Source organism: Ascidiella aspersa, chromosome 7 (assembly GCF_963924565.1).
Source record: "Ascidiella aspersa chromosome 7, kaAscAspe10.2, whole genome shotgun sequence".
Lineage (NCBI taxonomy): Eukaryota > Metazoa > Chordata > Ascidiacea > Phlebobranchia > Ascidiidae > Ascidiella > Ascidiella aspersa.
In genome coordinates, this window is record NC_139453.1 from 28939556 (window position 1) to 28961156 (window position 21601).

Consider the following 21601-nt stretch of genomic DNA (forward strand, 5'->3'; position numbering starts at 1 on the left):
GCTAAACGGGCCCGGAACTGCAATAACCGCCATAAGCAAGCCTTGCCAACTTTGTCACAACATCACAAGTGACCAGCAGTTACAGGGTTCCAAGAAACGGGCATTTCAGCGATTTCCGAAAAATGTGCGACCCTTTCCGGTGTCGTGATTGATAATTAGAAAGGCGCGTAATCACGGAGACTTTATCTCGCAATCTTTTTTTCATTCAGTTTTCAGCGTTGAAGATTGACAAAACTGTACGAAGGCGTACAGCAGCGTAAGAAACAACTCAATTTGAAAAAAAATAACAAAAAATATAATAATTGAAAACGAATAGGTCAAACTTAAGTCGGCATTTTCATACTTAAATTCAAGTAATAACTCAAGCATTTTTTCTCAAAGAATAAAATTAAGCCAAGTACTTTGCCCAAATTACTTAAGCAAAGTCAAACCTTGTCAATCAATTGACTTAAGTCAATTGAAGGAATTTGATCAAAATACTTTTTAAGTAATGTTAAGGGATTTCCAGCAAATGATTGAGTCAATAAAAGTCGCTTTACCCAAATGACTTTAACGAAGACACGTAACTTTCTTAAAGACTTAAGTCTAAGTCAATTCATTTTCCACAAATTACTTTAGGCAAGAAAAATAATTTTGCAAAATAACGACAAGTAAGTTGTTTAAACGTCAATACATTTGCCCCGAAAACTCAAGTGGAATCGTTTGTCTAATCGACCTTTAAGTCAAGTCTTTTAGGGCAGGACCTATAGTTCACAACACAGGCGCGAGAAACTTTCATTAGAGCCCCAATGCGATAACCGCGTTATTGAATTTTTAATGAGTTCCTCTGCCGGGCGTTTTAATAGTTTGGCTCCAAGCCAAAATTTCTGACGTTATTCGAACGCGTCACAAACTAATCGGCTTTTATTTCGAGTCACGCGTATTTTGTTTTCACATTTTTATCGGGTTAAAGCGTTTTCGCGGAATCGTATAGGCGTTCCTAATGGTTTGGGAAAGCGTTTTGCCGATTCGAAATTGACTTGGCACATGAAAGATCATGCCGAGAATTCAACACAAGTTTTTCTTGACTATACTATTGGACATATTACTCTCTTGAAGGCTAGCGATGTTTCACACAAAAAAGTGACGTGCTAACGCAGTGGTCGGCAAACTGTTGGCCGCGGCCCAAATGTGGGCCGCAGAGCCATTTTAGTGGGACGCCAGCTATTTTTTAATAGTTTAGTTTTATCATTTAGTTGAGGGCCGCGTGACGAATAACCGTGCATTTATTGGACTAAATTTGAAAAACAGTGTGTGTGGCGTAACTGTGTGACGTCATTCTAAAAATTTGAATACCCCAGGCCTAGCAAAAATCAACGATTTTTCCCTCTTGTCGTAGTGGGTCTTTAATAGCCCGGAAAGAGAATTTTGGGCCGCGGAAAAAGTGTGCCGACCACTGTGCTAACACCTGAAAAAAAAATTCTCATATCTTTTAAGGTTTCGCCACCTGATTTTAAAGATTTCATTTTCCTGATCTTATAGTTGTACTTGCATCTTGTCAATTTGTACGTTATATAACTCAAAAACCGTCGGGCAAAAATCCTTTCAAGTTGCTCTAAATAGTTTATACAACCATCCGACTTCAATTTCTCGTCAAATCCAGCAAAAGAGCGATAAGCTTGCCCCGAATTTGCAAACCGATCTTAATCGCATTGGCAAAGCCCGCTCCCGAAACGCGATAATCAGTGTTTTGCAGAGATTCGATTCTGGCCCGAGCTTGCGCAACCGGCCGCAGTATTTAGGGAAACGACACACAAGATTACATGGACACGTCAAAGTCGGTATAGGTCAGTGGTTTCCAACCTATATTGTCCTGTGAACCCTTTTAGTCGATATTCAAATCTAATTTTCCCCTAGAAATTTTGTTTCCTAAACTCTCGTTTACATTAATACTTAAATATAATTCTTAGAACAGAAAATTTCTTCGTATACATCCACTTTCTGCATTGCTGCCATAAATCGATTATACGAGAACTTTATTTTTTTAAATAACACATATCACAGACAACCAGTAAGAGATTAATATTGTGGCACAGATACCCCCCTACAAATTACTAAATTCCCCCGTAGTGGGTATCTCCCCCTGGCTGGGAACCACTGGTATAGGTGTTCTTTTTTGTGATGTTATCAATGCAAATCACTAAAGTGTTGATAACAGGATGTCTAAACGTCGGCTAAATGAACCAAGAGGTTGCAATTTGCGTTGAAATATAGATGTCGTTGCTTTCTAACAGCCTCGTAAACGGTTAATTTGGAACAAGCACAAGGGCAGAAAAGAAGGATAACACAAAGTGACTATACCCACAAGGTTTTGGTTAAAAAAGTCGCAAAAAATAGATATAATTTAAAAAAGTTTAAAAGCTTTCTTAATAGGCCACGTAAAACTGTTGGTATGTCTACTTTTTAAACTAATTCACCCTTCTAAAATATGTGCAAGGAGGCAAAAAAGCGTAAATAAAAACAAAAACATTACGTATGTTACAAAGTTGAAATACACAATTTCAACGTTAATTATACAATATCAAGGGTTCCAAATACCACGAAACTATACCTTTAAATCAAGTTGCTATAGCGCTTTTCAAATGGTCTTAAAATCTCAAGATGAATCTTTTATAACTGACCTATTGGTCCGTCTGTTTCAAAGTTAAAATACAGCATTTTGACCTAAACTACAATACCAAAGGTTAAAAGCATAAAACGTTTAAAACAAGTTTGACTTTTGAAATATTTGTAAAGATTGCCGTTTTGTAATTACTAGATCGCGCGTATGTTGTGATTGGCTTTATAGTTGTGCTTGGTACATGGCAGAGGGAGGCGGCCATGTGTACAGTTGAAACACGGTCTTCTTTAAGCCGCTTAACGTGAACTCGATTGCAGCAGACCGCCTACTTTTGCAACCTGAGCGTGTAATTTCGCTCAGAGCGTGGCGATAATCTTGCAGCAATCCTCGACACACACGAAGCAAATCTTGCTTGTGTATATTTGTATATAGTTATTTGTTGTTGGGTGTTGAACTTGGATAAGCTGAAAGCCGATTGAAAAGACGCGGAATTTGGTAAATACACGAACTGAAGCGTAAATAGTAATATGCAGATATACTTCTTTGAACCTAAAAAAGAACAAGTTATGGTAGGACGTAATAAGAATATCAAAGCGCATACAAAAGTAGGTAGCATTTTGAACGTTTCGAATAAATCTTTATATATTTTTAACGTAGCAAAAATGGCTATTTTGAAAACGATTAAAGCCTTATTCGAATTAATTTGTGCAAAACAGCTAGTTTTGTGACCCAACCTAAAGTTCCTGGTATTGAACGAGCACCGATACCACCCTCGGATCGGACGAGTACCGATACTATCACTTCGGGTATCGGTTCCGATCCGATATTATCGGACATACTAAGTCACCAATGCTTTCACCATCAATCAAAGTTGAGATGTACTTTAATAAAAGGAAATTGAAAAGTGAACATATTTAAAACTGACAGTTCGAAGTTAATGTAAACTAGTCAATAGGAAAATAGAATGGCCTCAACGACAATAAATGGGGTCGCACAACCTTGCCAAATGCCACCATAGTTTTGTTAAGCCACGGTTTTTGTTCAAGTTCCAAGAAAACAACCGAAAGAAAACCCCGCCATCAAAGAGGCGTCGTAAATAGATTAACCATGCAAATGTCAACATGGAAAACTCCGTCTAATCATTATTACGCCACGTCTTTTATGCACCCTGACCTTCCGTCGAAATTTATTCAGAAAAATGTCGATTTTATCTTCGTTTGAATACATACATTAATGATCGCATGGCTATATTAGCGAAGTGTTTGAAAACAGTAAAAACTTTTTTTAATCGAATATTGTGGCTTTTGTATACTTTAATTAAAATTCCTTGTACATATTTAAGCGATTGATAGGAAAGACAAAAAATCGAGGTGATTTTTGTACTTGACATGGAAATTGTTTATTTTTGTTACTTTGTGCACATTCCTTCTTGCTATATTAGACGCGTTGTGTGAAAACAAAAATAGAGTTTTGCTTATTTGAAAATTTAAAATACTCAACAGATCATAAAACTGCAGGGCAGACAATAGTTCTGAAACCTTTATAAAAACTAAATCAAGTATTACCCATATTAAGAAAACTCATACATTTTACAGATTAACCACACTACATGAAGTGTTACAAAAACTTCACAAAGTTCAGTCAGAACAAATCAAACTAGCATGATTGGCTCATAACAAATACAAATAGCATGAGTGACTGTTTTAACTGTGTTTTGTCAATGACAAATTCGCCGTCAAGAATTGTCACCTCCCGCGAATTTGTCTTGGAAAAAGTAATGCAAAAACAGGGCACTGATGCGGAACAGATGAGACTATTTTTGAAAAAAACTTTATAAAAACAGATTTGTGTCGAAGACTTTATCCCAGTAAACAGTCTTCAGATATACAGAATATCGATTTACAAAAAAAAGTTAGACACAACTCAACAAAGATTTAGACAGGCGGATAAGAATTTTTAGGCAATTAAAAGCAATCGACTTTTTAGGCAATAAAGAGCAAAAAAGTTCCGCTTTGGTTCAACTAGCCCGCTTTCACGCAACTCTCATGCCACTGAATACCTTAACATCGTCAAGCATTACGTAAGCAAGTTTCTTCCGCACGCGAACCCTTGACCTTTGACCCCGTGCGGCAAGCGTGACCCCGTGAGGTCAACGAGATGCGCCCTGGAGCAAGTATCTCTGCTGCAAATGTCACGCCGCTTGGAGCGAGAAGCGTTTGTCATGCTGCTTAACCCTTTCACCCATGGGGTTGTGCTTGTCACGTATATTTCCACCCTTCTAAAATTTAACCTTTTTTAGTAGCTGTAACAGCCTTAACTGATGTTGTTTTCAACGTGTAGTGGATCTTGACCTGTTCAAAGTTCGCTACGTCCGACGTAGAATGATGTTTCTTTTAAAATGAGAAGTTTGAATTATTAAATTTAAACAATAGTAGAATAAACTTAAGGTAAGGCTATGTTTATATATAAAGTGCGCATCGAACATTTAACTCATTTGAAGGAGTTATTCGCAACGTTCAAAATGTTGTACCCATACTTTTGTATAAGCTTTGATATTCTTACCACGTCTGTACATGTTTTTATGGGGAGCTTGATTTGTTTAGCATTTATGGATCTTTATTTGTTTAGGATTTATAAAGTAGCTATAGCCTTACCCCCAAAATACCACCGGAAAGGATTATGAAGGCTTTCAAATGCCGCTTAACCCTTTTACCCCTGGAGTTGTGCTTGTCACGTATATTTTCACCTCTCTAAAATGTAACCTTAGTTGGTAGCTACAGACTTAACTAGTTTTCAAAATTTAGTGTATCTTTAAACTTTTCAAGGCTGGCGTAGAATGATATTTGTTTTAAAATGAAAAGTTATGACCTGCAACGAATTATTAAATTTAAGCAATAGTAGAATAAACTAAAGTAAAGGCTTTGTTCATATAATAAAGTGTGAAATCGAAGTAAACTCTGTTATTTTAAAATGTTGAAAATTGTGCTTGTCACTTATATTTTCATCATTCTAGAATTAAACCTTCTGTAGGAGCTGCAACCTTAACTAATGTCATTTTTTAACGATGGTCCTTAACCTTTTAAAGGTTCGCTACGCCTGACGTTGATTGATTCATGTTTTTTTAAAGTTCTGAGCTTTATTTAATTAGAAGTAAAATATATTTATGATCTAACATTCAAACAAACTGATTTTCGGTTTACTAAGTTATGCGTTTAGTTTATTCTGAACATGCAATTATTCAACATAGATAATCGTAAAATATGCCAAAATAAAAGCAATGTTCATATTATATGATAGGTGCATTGGACAGTAAACTAGGTAAGGTTTGTTTTGCTGCTAAGTATGGGCAATCAAAACTAATTCTTGATTTGTTTAGCATTGAAACACATGTATTTTGCAATTCGCCTTATCCGCAAAATCCAACAGGCGCCATTGCAACTGAGGCAATCTAAATCTCAGTTCCAACGCCTGCTGCAAACATATAACAGTAAAGGAGCAAGAAAACGTAAGAGGCAGCACTTCACTTCACAAGGCATGTTTAACCCACGATAAAGCGCCTCACTAGTTTAAGGGATCAGCGACACTCTTAGGTTCGGATTAAGTTGCTCTTCTGCTAGTTTAAATTCCTGGTGCCCCGAATGATCGCTAAGCCTCGTGACTGACTGGAGATTTGCGTAAAGGGGACTACTTAACCCCTTATTACGGGTTATGATTGGTGGGTACAGGAGGTACGTTTTTACTGCACTCTTGAGTAAACCATTGTCTTTGCAAGCCTCTTCAGCTTACATTTACTTGAAATGCAGCGTCCTCGAGTTGAACACCTCGCAACTCTTTAATCATTTTTGGCATCTTATTAATAGAAGGCTGGAATGACGAAAATCTTATTTTTGTTCTAAAGTTAAGTTGCTGCCAAATCAAAGCAATTTAGCGTCTTTCTGTGGATTCTAAAAATCGAAAATAGTGAATAAGGTTTCCACCTAAGTATAGCTACAAAAAAGGTGATATTAGGCGTATTTTTGCAGCAAAAACTAAAAAAATCGTCGGATAAACTTTCAGAAAATCATGTGTTACTATTTAAGTCGCTAACTAAAAAAACAACAATTGGGCAGATTTTCTGTGGCCTCTTACAACGAAAACTAAATAATTAAGCTTACAACGAAAACTAAATAATTAAGCTTACAACGAAAACTAAATAATTAAGCTTACAACGAAAACTAAATAATTAAGCAAATTTGCTATCGTTGGTAAACGAACTTACTCGATGTTTAGCGCTTTTTCACGGCTGGAAATAAATAAGAAGTGGTTGACTCAAGCTAGCCATCAAAACACAAACCCAAGTTTGAGCGTCGTTCGATGTTTTTTTGCAAAACAAAATAAACAACCAATCGTCGGACAAAAATTCAAGGAAACCAAATCTTCCAAATAGCGTTCGAAAATCAGTCGCGTCGCAGCTTGAAAAGGCAGGTTTGGGTGAAGCGAGAGAGTTGTTTATACTACAGCAAACTGTGCAAGCGTCGCGGAATCCGAACGCGTAAGATTCCTATTCACGCCCTTTTGAGAATGCCAGGGCCTGACTGGTAATTTGATACGACAAGACCTAAGCTCAGCCAGCATGTCGTGGCCACCATAGCAGTTTGAGATGTACAGTTTAACAAGTCAACCACGCACAGTTTGCTGGAGCGATGTACACTATTTTGGGGGGTCAAAAGCATCGGTTGTTTTTTATATCTCTGGTCTAGAATCCTACCACAGAATTGTAAGAATTGCTAAGCAACACACAATTTGGGTTAGAGTGTCGGTTAGTGTTTGGGTGAGGGTGGGTCAAGTATTATTATTGATTGCTTAACCTACCCAAACGCTAACCCTACCCCAGCCCAAATAATGTTCGTTGTTTTAGGTTTCTAGACCAGCGTGTTTTTTTCACTGCCAAATGACTTTCTGTCTTTAAATCAATCGCGTGGTGAACTTAGGAGATGTCCGACAATATCGCATTCCAAACCCGATGCTAATTGATAGTATCGGTACATGAAGGATACCTGGGTGGTACTGGTATCGTCACGGTTTATCAAATCGCAGCGTTTTTTGCTTCAAAAGGTATAAATCTATCTAAAAGAAGTAAATAAACAATCGATGGTAACTCAACTTCCCAAAATTAAATATTTTAGCCTCATAAACTGATGCATCCCCTTTTAATTTATCAAACGTTTTGGCGACGCCTTTACAAAAGGCCGTTTCGGATCGTTCCGCCTTACTTTTACCATTACTTTGATTCAATGCGAAAGAGATATCTTGCGCGTGGCAATTGGTGTGTTGCATTGGGCAGCTGACACACAGCAACCTAAACAAGGTTAGGGTTGAAATGTACAAATATATTCATGATATATTCTGACATTAGTTACGAGTTATTTGTCGTCAATTTACTTGCAAGGGCGACGAGATATTTTGAGTATACACATTTAGTTTGCAATGAATAAAATTGTTTCTATTGAGGGGAGGGGGTGGTGGGGGTAAAATTGGTCAGACATTTTAGTTCTCAAAAGTTTCTGTGACATTATACAATTAGCATGGTCGTGTTCCCTTAGTATTCAAACAAATTGTCAATTTCCTGTGGCCAACTCAAAGGGTATTGCGACTTACAACGTTTTGTTACAAATTATTGGGCAAGACTTAAATGACAGTACCAGAGACTGCTAAATGTCATCACGCTTCTGACACAACACGATCAAGTTGTGCAATCCAGTTTATTTTTGTCGAGTGTTTGGATAACCGATTGTCAACAGTCGTCATTATAACGTTTAACAAAATTTGCAGTTTCATGATACCGTTTATAACACGGCATATGTCAGTGTTGTAAACAAGTCATTTTGAAATGACTTTACTCCCAGTCAAGTTGTTTGTAAAATAACTTAAGTCAAGTCTTTTTGAAGAAATAACAATTCATGTCCCAGTCAAGCCATAATTAGAGCAAGTTAACTCCAAGTCCTTGCCATACACGTTTCGTTCCGATGATAAGCAATACCCAAAAACGGGTAATACAGCAAGTTATTTGAAAACAGTGACTAACGTGCATTAAAGTCATTAGAACACTGGCGTATGGTGCTGAGTGTGGCTTTAATGTTGCCGAAAACGAACATTTATTGCTAAAAAAGATGCGCTTAAGGAAAGAACACAAAACTGCCCTAAAAATTTCGCCGTATAGTAAGTGTCTTACGGCCCCGGTCTAGAATCCTATTCCACTTTTTTCCGGTACATTAACGAAACCAGTCGTCAAAAGTGAAATTGCAAGCTGGGAGTAAAAATGTAATACGCTAACCAGCACCCTCACCCAAATAATGTGCGTTGTTTAATTCAATAATTGATTTGAACGTATGGTGGGGATTCTAGACCAGCGCCTGTTTTTCTCCTATTTTAAGGTTGTACGATGTAATTGGCTCAGAATAAAATATTTTGAAAAATATTTTGGGTTTTCCCGTCTGCTCGCCCACTTTGACTTGCAGAGCAGCGCTATGTACTTCTAAAACGATTAATTCCGAAAACTTTAAGAAACCTGTAAATCGAATGGGCTGCATTTTTCCCTCATTTTTCCCTAAGAAAATAACAGGTTACAAACATGCATGCTTTTACACCAATGCACAATAACACCTCGTTTTAAAAGGATCTCAAATGACGTGATCTTGATTCAATTGCAGACTGGCTCTACAGTATATGACATGTTACAATTATAACCAATCTACGTTAATACAATTGATCGACAGATTCGGCGAGTCTGCGATTGCTTTCGTTGTACTAATGATACGTGCCGTTAGGTCAAAGGCAGCTTCAAAAGAGCTAGATCTCAGTTATTAACACACATATGTGTGCATGTTTCATTGACCAATCTATATTAATTCAGTTAATACATGTTATGTAAAGGTATTATATGCTGTAATATGCGCTACACCATGTATGCGTTGTACAGGTCTGTCCGGTGTGTTATTTATGTTGTGCAAATTGGGCATGCAATGCTTCGCTTGCAAGCTTGCCCTACCATATCGATTACTTGTCTTGCTGTCGTCATATCAAACCACTATACAAGTCCTTCCTTTGATGCTGCTCCATGCAAACCACACTTCGACTATCCGGTTACGCGAATATACACACGCGGTTTGCGTAATACTAGCGCCACGGACCCTTGCATATACAGCATAATGCGTCCTGTATAACTCCGCGGCTTCCCAAGGCAAAGCAGTTTCCCACGCTTAGGTTATAATAGGCCTTTTCGTGGCTACATGAAAAAGCTTGATTTTTCAAACGTTAAAGTCTTATTGCCTAAATTGTCAGCTAAACTGTGACCCATATTCCTTTTTTTAAGGTTTTCCGTCTTTGTTTTCCATTTTTTTTTTAAAACTGTATTGAAACCCCTTAAAACAAATCAGCTAAAATAGTCATTTTTTTGAATTTTTTTGCTTAGCATTTTTTAGGTTGTCTTCTAACTTATTGCTTTGTCTGGTGCTTTAATTTAGTTCTTTTACGAATGTCCGTGTATTTAACTTAAAACGTATTTCGTTCACAGTCCTTAACCACTGAAACTTTTACGTCAATAATATAACTCGTATCAAGCAAGTTTTTTGATTCGAAGTCGGCAGAAACACAGAAGCCTTTTTTGTTAACTTGTGGAAAGCACAAAGCACAAACCCCAACATTAACTTTTCCATTTTCGGTATCTTAATTCAAAAAAAACGAAAAATACAGCCGCTTTGAAAAATCTTGTTTTGAGCTTCAACAAACTTGTAATCACGTTGGCACGATTTAGTGCTATTTGAGTCACAGCTTTGGTTCTACCCGACGATCTATCCCCATTGTCCCAGTGTTTGCTGTCACAGCCACTTTTTACGTGTCGCTAGTTTTCAACTAAGCATGGGGCTTTTGGGGTGCAGGAGCGGTTAACCCCTGTGGGTGGGGTTATCGCGTTACCCGATTAAGCACCATGAATCAGAGGCGACGCGTTACGTTCAGACAAATCACTCCGAATTCCCACAGGATTTTACGCGATTGCAAAACGCTAATTTGTGGGAAAATGTGGCTGTAGTTCAAGACAGTGGTTGTCAAACTATCTTTAGCTTGCCACGCCCGTGTTGTAAACAAGTCATTGTGAAATGCACTAAGTCCGAGTCAAGTCATTCGCAAACTGACTGAAGTCCAAGTCAAGTCTTTTTAAATAAAGTCAAGTCCCAGTCAAGTCATAATTAGGAAAAGCCAATTCCAAGTCAAGTCTTGTTATAAGCAAAGATAAAAAAAATAAAAAAAATACTCTCAAAGTTATTTTTGGAGCTAAGTACATTTTGCGGTAGCTTAGCCAGGTTGCAAACTCCCGCCATTACCTTAAAATTACGTTTACTTTTCTTAATTGCGTATATGTTTGTTCTACACTTTTTATCATTTTTTTAGTGATATATAACGCAAAATAAATTTTTCTAAATGACTTAAATCAGCGTTTAATTTTAGAATTATTTAAAATAAACAAACGCGAGCGTATTCCATTTCAAATTAACCAAACGATTTACATTTCGAGCCTCACCCCAACCGTGTGACTGACTTACAACTATGCGATGGATTGGTGGTAGTTAAGCGATAACATTCCGATTACGCACCATAATACCCGTTAATTGGCCCTAATTTATTGGCGCTATATACTGGGCCAATACCGACCTCTTAATTCCAGTGTTGGTTCGTTAATCTCGCGAATTACATTCGAAAGCCCTAATGTGAATTGCTAATAAGGGATAAACGATATGTGTGTCAAAAGGAGATGAATCAAGGGGTTTTGTAATACGTTCCCACAAATGAGTTCACTTTGAATACCAAACATTGTTTTTAAATGTCCGTGAAATTTGAATCACATAATACCCCCCCCCAATACATGGTGTCACATAATTCATCTCCCCCCCAATACATGCTTTGAAAATATTCCACTGTATATGCTATTCCATATAAGAAAACAGCGAAACTGACTAATATAACAGCAACCCTCGTGCTATATAGTTTCTTATTAAACCAGAAATCCAATGCAATAACGAAAATTTTGCCGCGTCATTTATGATCAAATATTGCTTTCGATGGCTTCTGCGTAATTTCAATTGCCATTATTAGTCCGATGACTTGATGTAACCAATTTACTCTCATGAAAGGTCGATTTAAGTTATTAACGCGTATTTTGCGCGATTAGGAAAATACCCAGGGGATTGTTTTATTGCCTTTTGTCAGCAATTAAACCGCTGTCGATCAATCAAATTTGAGTTAAAAAAGGCAACTTCCTGTGATCTAGATTTTTTTTACAGATTTTGACTCAATTAAATTTACTATACAATGGCTATGCAATATGCATATTAAACTAAAAAGTGTGAACTTTATTATCACGGAATAAAGAGCCTATAGAAAATACAGCAATAGCAGATTTTTGTCAAACGCAAATAAATAGGGATGTTCAATAATGTCGCTGCTGATGCCAAGTAATAGTATGGGTACTTGTCTTACACACATTTGTTCCGATATCAAATTAAGTTGTACACTTACACGCTTTGCGAATAAACGTATAGAGCTTCTTTCTTTGTAAATAATATTTCTGCAACAATGAAAGATAAATAGGTTTCCTAACACAAAAGCAAATTTCGTCGTATATGCCTAGAAAATTTTATCATTGCACTTACAGATTCAATCAATTTGATATTTTAATAGTAATGACGTCATTCGATATTTTTTATCAAAATATCGGGTATTCGAATCGGAATAAAGTACCAAGATTTGAACTTTCTAAAATTTGGAAGTGTCCAATAGAGGTTGAACTATTTCCTACAACCCTTGCTAATCTATTACACTTTTACGACTCTTTCAATTGTTTAATATTTCCTGTGTTCCGCTAAATCGCCCGGAAACAATCCCTGGTACATTCCGAGCAACTTACAATTTATGTGATCTTTACAGTTTCGTAACTATGTGTGCCATTATGACGTATCAAAGAGAAAAGTTAAATTACTCAAAAAAATACACTTAACGTAAATTCGCGGCGCCCAATAAAATATGACGTCACTCCGTTTTTTTTATTTGGTGTAATTTCCCCCTTACCTACCCACGATTTAATATTTCAATGTTGAGTCATGTTTGGTGAAAGGCTTTTGCCCCCAATTTAGTAAAACTTTAACGTTTTTATTGATTTACTAAGCGACAAACTGTGGCCTCTTCAAGATTTAGCACATAAAAAATACCTGTAGTTAAAATCTGTTTTTGTTTTGGAGCATAATGGTTGGAGGTTGGAGTAAGAAGTAATAAGAACATAAAAAAAAACATACAGAAGTAGGTATCATTGTGAACGTTACGAATATTGGTTGAAAATGAATAAAGAGTTATTCGAAACGTTCAAAATGATACCTACTTCTGTATAGACTTTTGATATTCTTATTACGTGTCCTTGTTTTGATAAAACGTAAAAAATGAACACCGGATTTGAATTATAATGTTTTCAGTATTATGTCACTATCAATTTAATATCACAAAAACTAGTAATCTAGAAACTTGCATCAATGTGTGTCATTAAAAGCAAGCTATTTGTATAAAAATTTAAAACAAAAGCTTTCATCTTGCAAAAGAGTGGGTGAAAAACATTTTGAACAACCGGTGTTTGTAAAATCCCACTTCATAAACAAAAACATAAGACAAAACTTGTTCTGTAAAGAAATGAGTAAAGTGCTTGAAAGCATGATTGACTTTTACCCCACAGTCAACATTTCAAATCAGCATTTCTGCGCTGTTACATCACAATGCCGTTTGTCGCGCGGTCACGCCTAGCTGGTCGCACGCGAATGCCAGCATGTTAAGCACGAAAGCTGCAAGAAACCACATTTTCGGTCACGAATTGTAGAATGGTAAAGCACGACCGCAATTAACTAAGGTTTTACTACTGGGATGAACCGCCTAAACCCAATGCTGAATTTCGGAGTTTGAAATAATTAGGAATTGGCGCTAATCGATGGAAAATCACTAAGTTACAAAATGTATTGGGGTAGGTTGCTTCTTGACGTTTTTTAAAACGGTTATCGTGCTGTTCCTCGTCATATACTCAATTGAGGTGTTGTGACTTAATTCATACTTTTTAGGCCAATTTTTTTAAATAGCTTTTGCTTAATTAAGGTGCCACATTTGAACTCTTTAGATGAAACCTATGCAAAAAATATACCAAATTATAAGATTTAAGTTAAATTATGACAACTTCCTGGCTGTGATGCCGTCAATCATTTAGAAATACAGGGAATAGAGCCCATACGAAAATCGTTCAAAGTGTTGAAGAGATAAGCCTAATTTTGTTCCATAGGAACTTAACTAACTTCCAGCAAACGACTTTAAAACATGGTTTGACAACTTTTCGCAACTCAAGAACCCATCACAAATCAATCGTCACCTTTTTCGCATTATCCAAACAGCAACTGTTAATTTTTGTTTGTGTGCATTAATTTCACGCTCTGAATCACAGTGATCAGGCGTGCGTGTTTACTGTTTAGTGTTTACATAAAATCTGCAAAGCAACTGTAAACAATTGAGCACACAACACAGCTATAAAATCACCTGTTTGTTTTGACCCAAGCCTAAATGTGTCACAGTTTATCGCTACAGAGAAGAAGCATCAACAGCTTAAACTGGCCGACAAAGTGACGCTTTTTATCTCTCTAATTGGAGGCCGCCGGGGCCATTAGGGCCGAAATGCTGAGATCCGATTTACTTTGCTTTAGTGTCGCCGCGCTAGCTTATTTAGTGGCGCGAGCCTCAGGAATTCCCCCGAGTGCTTAAACCAAAATTTTCGTGTGCGCGATTGCGTGAATATGTTTGGGGACTGTGACGTAGCTAGCCGAAAATTTTGGGGGAAAAAAAAGTTTGAACTTTTTTTTGGTTTAGCTTTTGCCATTGTATAAACTGTCGTATCGAACACAATAAACAATGCTAGTAAACCGTTTCGAGCACCAACTGACTGAGTCAATACTAAAAAAACATTTAAACAGCAAAAACAAATTATAAAAAGTACAATATTCATTCATTTTTTGGGGGCGTGGCCCCTGCGTACCCCCTGTCTACGCCTATGTTTGGGGATGTGGTATAAGTGAAGGGGTTCTTGAACTTTTTCGGAACTGACCCCTAAGCTGACCCCTAAAAACACTTTTTTGGTTTAATTGGACCGGGCTGGATATGGGATGGTTCAGAGAGAGATGGCTTCAGAAATAAAGTGGAATTTGAAAACCTGCTGTTTTTGGCCGAACTTATGTGCAACTATTGAACTTTATTCAAGTTTCAATAAATAAAAGAAGGGGGGCATTGCGTTTTACCTAATCTCTTTTCTTCATGACAAATTTCATTTTATATAAAAAACTAAGATTTTAGCATTCATGGCCCGTAAAATACTCCCAAGGGATTCACTAACCCCAGTTTAAGAACCTCCGCTCTTGTGCGTATTTCAGTGGCTTCGTTTTTTATACCCCTACCCTACCGAAACCCGGTATTTGGTGCGAAATGTTCTGCCGCTGTATTCGATACTAAATGACTACATCAGCAAAAAAGGAAAAAATGGAACGTTTTTTTATTGTTAACCAAAAACAGCCAAACTATGGAAAACCTGCTGTGTTCGGCCGAACTTATGTGCATCTATTAAACTTAAATGCTGGGTAAATACATAAAAGAAGAGGACAAAGCATGTTTTGTTCAATCTTTTTTTTTTTAATAATCTTCTGTTACTTAAAACGCTTAGAATTTAAAAGCATCCATGGACCCAAATACTAATTTCACATACCTTAAATAACCCCTGGGTTAGTGTGCCTGTCACTGATAACCGATACTTTACTGTTTTATACATCTATCAATAACCGATATTTTGCGCGAAATGCTCTGCCGTTTTATACGATACTAAATGACGTCATCACAAAAAAGAAACTAAAACGCACAAAAGGAACGTGTTTTGATTGTTAAATAAAAAACAGTCAAACCACGGATGAAATAAATTTGAAGTGGGATCGGGAGATAACTTATGTCACCCAAGTATCGGACAAGAACCGATTGTAACCGATCCGATATTATCGGACAACTCTAGTTGTAGTGCAATCGATGTATGCATTAAAATCAACAGAAAATCCCCAAGAGGTTTTATGTCCACCGCTTCAAACGTAAATCATTGGCTTTCGATACACGGCAAAGGCCAGAAACCCGGGCAGCGAAACGTCGATACACTTTAGAGTCCGTCGCATATGATGTAGGGCCGTGAAATCGTCTATTGATTGCTGCTACCAGCTTATTGATCCCGTTTCGTTGGTGCTGCAATTCACTGGTATACAGGCTCGCCGCAGACCGCCTTACAGAGTCTGTGGTTTTCTTTATTGGGTTTTTAAACGCTAAAGCCAATTACACCAATCCGCTGAAAGCGTTTCGCGGTTGCGCTTTGAAACTCTGTTTTAACCCTTCCTTTATAAACGTTTCGTAAACGTTTTTTTTGTGGTGATTTTTTTACCCCAGGTTAATCCAGTAATTGATTTAAACCTTTGGAACATAGAAAGTTAAAGTAAGACGTAATAAGAATACTATTAAATCCCATACAGACGAAGGGGTATCATTTTGAACGTTCCGAATAGCTCTTTATTCATTTTCACATAGTCTATTAGTCTGACGTATGTTGAAAATTAATACCGAATTATTCGAAACGTTCAAAATGATACCTACTTCTGTATGGGCTTTGATTTAAATCCCCTAAAAGTAAAGTAATCTCCAATTGTTTTTTTACTTTTATTTCTTTTTTTTTCCTGGATAGAAAGTTTTGTCTTCTGAAATTTCTGTTGCAATTCATAATTTGAACATTAAGGAATTTTATCGGCTTTATCTATAATTACTAATATACACGTTCCTACACAGTAAATCCCCAACCAAACACAAAGCCACGTTAAACACTTTTTAAAAAATGTATTCAAATTCCATCCCTGAAAAGCCTTTAAATAATATCCCGTGAGCTGTATTTTCAATTTTTTGATTTTGTCTGGTGTCCTGGTTTATTCCTGAAATTATTTTTCTCTTAAAACTTTTAAGAACATACTTCGACCCCAAGCGAGTTTAACCGATTCCCGCGATAATTACAAAGTCATTTGGCTTGCGAAAAAAGTCGTTTGGCTTAGGAACGGAATGTTGCCCTTCCGTTTGCCTTCAGCTAATCGACCAGACGTTATTTTGACATTTGGAGTTGGACGCTTGGCAATCTAAGGAACCGTAATTGTGCGTCGCTTTCCATCACTGCCTCGTTAAGCCTTAAATTCTCACTGGTGTTTTATTCATTTCGTTGCCATCAGTGCCCCAGACATTATTTGCGCCATTTACGCAACGGAACGAGATAATTTACGTCTCAATTATTTTTTAATTGTTTTTTTTGGCTAGAAAAGCATCCGTCTTGTTTAAGAATTCCAAGAAAAACAACAAAAGTTTTAAAAAGGATCCAAAACAACTTTATTCAACAGGAACAGAATACTATATCTTACGATATCGAAAAACGATCAACTAGAAATGTCAGAGCAGGCTTAGATCCCGATATTAACAAAACAAATAATAATATTATTATTATTTTATCAATTGTTCAAACATTTTGTTATTTAAAAATAGAAAAAAACATTTAAAAACTTTGTAAATGCTTTAAAAAAATTTTGGTCATTTCGTTGACTTATGACTTATGTGATCGAAGAAAATTAACGTTAGTTTTAAACAACAAAACGTTTTCTACCGGTTTAACGGAATTTACTTAGAATCAATTTCCACCAACTTAATTTCTTCCGGGTTTTAAGCTAATTTTTAAACAAGGGCCAAAAAAACGTTTTAACGTGAATTCAGTTTCGCTGCAGCTACTAGAATAGGACCACGCCGCCATTGCCGGAAGATAACTACGCCGTCTTTATAAGCTTGCAACTGGCGTCATACAGTAACCAGAGTGCTTGGCCGCCAATAGCGGAAGCCGCAGCAATATTCGTTCATTGGAATTCCAGACAATTAACGCGAAAAGGCACCGGATTTATACTAGACTTACAATTTACGCGAACAGGCGCCATATATTGTTTTGTGCTGATTTCCATGTTCACATGCTTAAAAGACCGATTCGATAGCGACAGCTCCGTTTTTTTTTCACCCTATATTCCTCCCAAGTTGCCCATAAGTTGAACCATTTTATCCATAATTACCTAAGAATAAAGGCAGGGACGGATTAAGGAGACTGTAGTCCCAAGGCTGCTTACTAGAAAAGGGCCTAATTTGACATAAAAAAAATAAACGATTATCTTCTCACTCACAAGACACATATTGACTCGACTCAAAGTGATTACAACATTGGTATTTATGCTGACCTATCCACAGTCGTTGCAAAACTCGCAGATGTTATTGGGAGTTTACTTTCCAGTCATTAGCTACACAGCTTACAGCAAGGTTTCGACATAGGCCTTGTTTAGCGTCAAACAAACCCTTTCATCTTTGTACAGTGTTGAGGCGAGTTTGTGACTAACACCAAGGCTTATCGGAACAGTGTTCACAGCCTTGGAGTAATGTGGGAAATAAACGTACCGCAAAGCACAGACCCCCCTTTTTACAGAAGCTTGGTTTATGAGAACTTCTTTTACTAGAATAGAAACAAATGCATGACTGTATCCCGGAGCGGATTTGCGTAATACCCTTGTTTTTAAGTGGATTGCGTTGTGAGAATAGGCCTTGATTTCAGCAATCGGTCTTTTTATCTTCTGCGATCGTGGAGTCTTAATTGCGTTGGCCTTATCAGAGAAAAGGGCGCTTACAATGCTTTTAATCTCAAAGCTGAATCGCGTTGTAACGGCAGTTTGATCTTGTTGTGCCTTTTAGCAAAGTTATCGCGCTGAGAATTTACATGGGACCGCTATGCGAGATTTTTTAACGATTAGGAATGCTGTTTTGGGGCACATGCGTTACCAACTGTTAAATGATAGCTACCATAGTTTGATATTATCTAAAAAAAAATTGAATATATCCAAACCGGCTTAGTATTATTTTATCCAATTTTTCTTTGACTTTTAAAGTAATGCTAGTATCACCCCTCCTTTCAAAATATTCATGATTTTATTTGGCGCATCTCAGTTAAATAAATTTACTCGCATAAAGGTAAAATAATCAGACTAAGAACTGCCTTACTTTAAAACTTCAAATTTTGCACAGTAACAGGTGTACAGCAAACAATCAACATTGCTTTTTTGTAAAATGGGCCAAATAAAAAACAAGAAACAGACTTAACAATGTATTGCACATCTAACCAGAAATAAGAAACAGATATTAAAAGAAAAATATGACGTCAAGCAATACACTTAACCTCAACGTACACGGCTAAACCATGTTCTACAGAGGAACTACGAACCTAGCCTTGAATAGGTGAAGCCCATTCGGAGATATGACACGGGGTATGCTTGCGAATGTTTGCCAAATAAGTCAGAACACAACGGGCTACAATGTTCCTTTTTGGGATATGTAATGCAGTTTGACAATGAATTACAAAGCCAAAAAGGTCGAATAGATCGACATCATCTTGATTCGGACGTTTCGTTTCGAACTTGTATCATCTTCAGTTAATGTGATATTCCGAGTTCTGTTATAAAAGTTATCATTCTGAGTTATTCAGTCACATTAACTGAAGATAATACAAGTTCGTGTCGAAACGTCTTAATCAAGATGATGTCGATCTACTTTTTGACTTTACAATTCATTATCAAACTTCATTACAGATCCGTGATTAGTGTACCGAAGAAAAGAACATTGTAGCCCGTTGTGTTCTGACTTATTTGGCAAACATTCGCAAGCATATCCCGTGTCATATCTCCGAATTTGTTTCACCTATTCAAGGCTAGGTTCGTAGTTCCTCTGTATACCCTTTGCAATTCATTTCCAAGCTACATGTCCCTTTCTCCCCCAAACTCTCCGCAAGTTCGTTGCCATTTGACCGTGGTGTTTAGCGCGGTTCAACAAACCCGATCCACCGCAGTAAAAGACGGAAAACATACGAAAATAAACACGAAACGCGCTGCCTTTGTTTGGCTTACCGAGGCCGATTTTAATTTGGTTTGGTTGTTAAACAAATCCTGGCGACTTTTCCGTGCCGAACCAATTGCTTTTATGTATTGCTGTGGGACATGTGGGTACGTTGGACATCTGTAGTTCAAATGTTACAAACCAATCAAACGAGTTAGGGTGCGTTTATGACAATCCGAATACTCTTGGCACACGTACAGCAATATTTCGCGACTCGGCCGAGTCGAGTAGTCCAGTAAACATAATTATGTCAAGTATATGAAAGATATGCAATCACCGAACTGGCGAAATTCGGTTTGAAATTTGTTTTATAAAATGCAAAATTACCATAAAAAATCAAAATTACCTTGATATATGCCGTTCCACAGCTGATACGCAATACTTCTTACTTAGATTTGATTAAAAAAAAAACTGCGACCTGATTCATAAAAGATATTTGCTTTTCAACTGATAGTTTACACACGAAAGGTATAACTAACCTTTTTTTATTAAAACAATAGAACAAAATTTAACGTAGCCTAACATTATTGGTTTAATTTTCATTATTTCTTGATCGAGATTTTGATTTGTTCGATCACACGCAAAGAGCGTTTAGTTTAACACCTCTCTCGATTGAGACCAAATTGTTCCGTTTTTGTGGTCGCGACATGCGTCACGTGACCGAAATACGTTTCCCGGTTTCTCTTCAGCGTTTTTGTCGGGTTGGGAAAAGGTTCCTGGCCCTAAAAAACCCCGAAAGTCCCGAATAGCACATCAAATCGGGAACCACCGTCGTAGAAATAACAAACAACTCAAAACCGACAAACTACTTCTGCCCTGCGGTTAAGTACGAAACCACGGCGTTGTAATGGGCCACAAAAGTCGTCTGCTACCCCTTTCGTTGTATAGAACCCTTTCTCTCTTGGAAAAATAAAGAAACATTATACAGGCATAATGGTTGGAGGTTGTACTAGACGTAGTAAGAATATCAAAGTCCATACAGAAGTATATAATTTTGAACATGAATAAGGAGATATTCGAAACATCAAAAATTTTCTTTGATATTCTTATTCTTACTATACATCAAATATGGAATTAATTTTACATTTAAACTCCAAAAAAAAGCGATTTCAGCGAAATCGAATGATGTTGTTGTTTTCAACCGCTCGCAATGAAAAAAGAAACTCTAATCAAACACCGCGTTTCGGCATCCCGCATAACATCTTGGCGACGTTATAACATTTGACATTAAACCGGTGTGTGCAGCAGGTGCGCAGAGATTTCTAGACCACTTGATTCGCACCTGAACTGTTTTGCGTTGAAAAGTGCGCCCGGGTTCAGCGCTAAATCCGGGCCGAACGCTCAGTTATTAGCAGCAGCGGGTTATGATTATCGGCCGGAAGACGAACAGCCTTGTGCAAAGCGATTCGGGCACAACAAGTCTGCCTTTCCGCCAAATATCCGCGTGCGACTGCGCGCCGGAAAATGAACCTCGCAGGGCAATCGAGGGGATTTTGGGAGGGGTTTTGGGAGCGGTGCTAAATTGCATACCTTACGGCAAGGGTTCTTAAACTGGGGTTCATATACCCTTTAAGGGGTAAGCGATCCAAGTTTTAGGGAATTTATAAAGTTTTATTGAGTGTGGGTGTCTAATTAAAAAAATACATCGCATTTTTTTTTCAAGAAAATAGTTTAATTAATAAAAAAACTTTAGTGCCTTGTAATTTTTCCAAACAAAGTTATTTCAAAACAACCGATTTCTTAAGAAAAGTATTTTAAAACAGGATATTTATAAATGCGTAAAATTCTAACCGAAATAGTTTAAAACCGAATAGTTTTTTAGGATTATGCAAAAAACATACAATACAAATAATAATAGTTAAATATTTGAAAAGTATTAAAGTAAGGACGTGTGGGTTCGTTGAATGCATAAAAGTATGT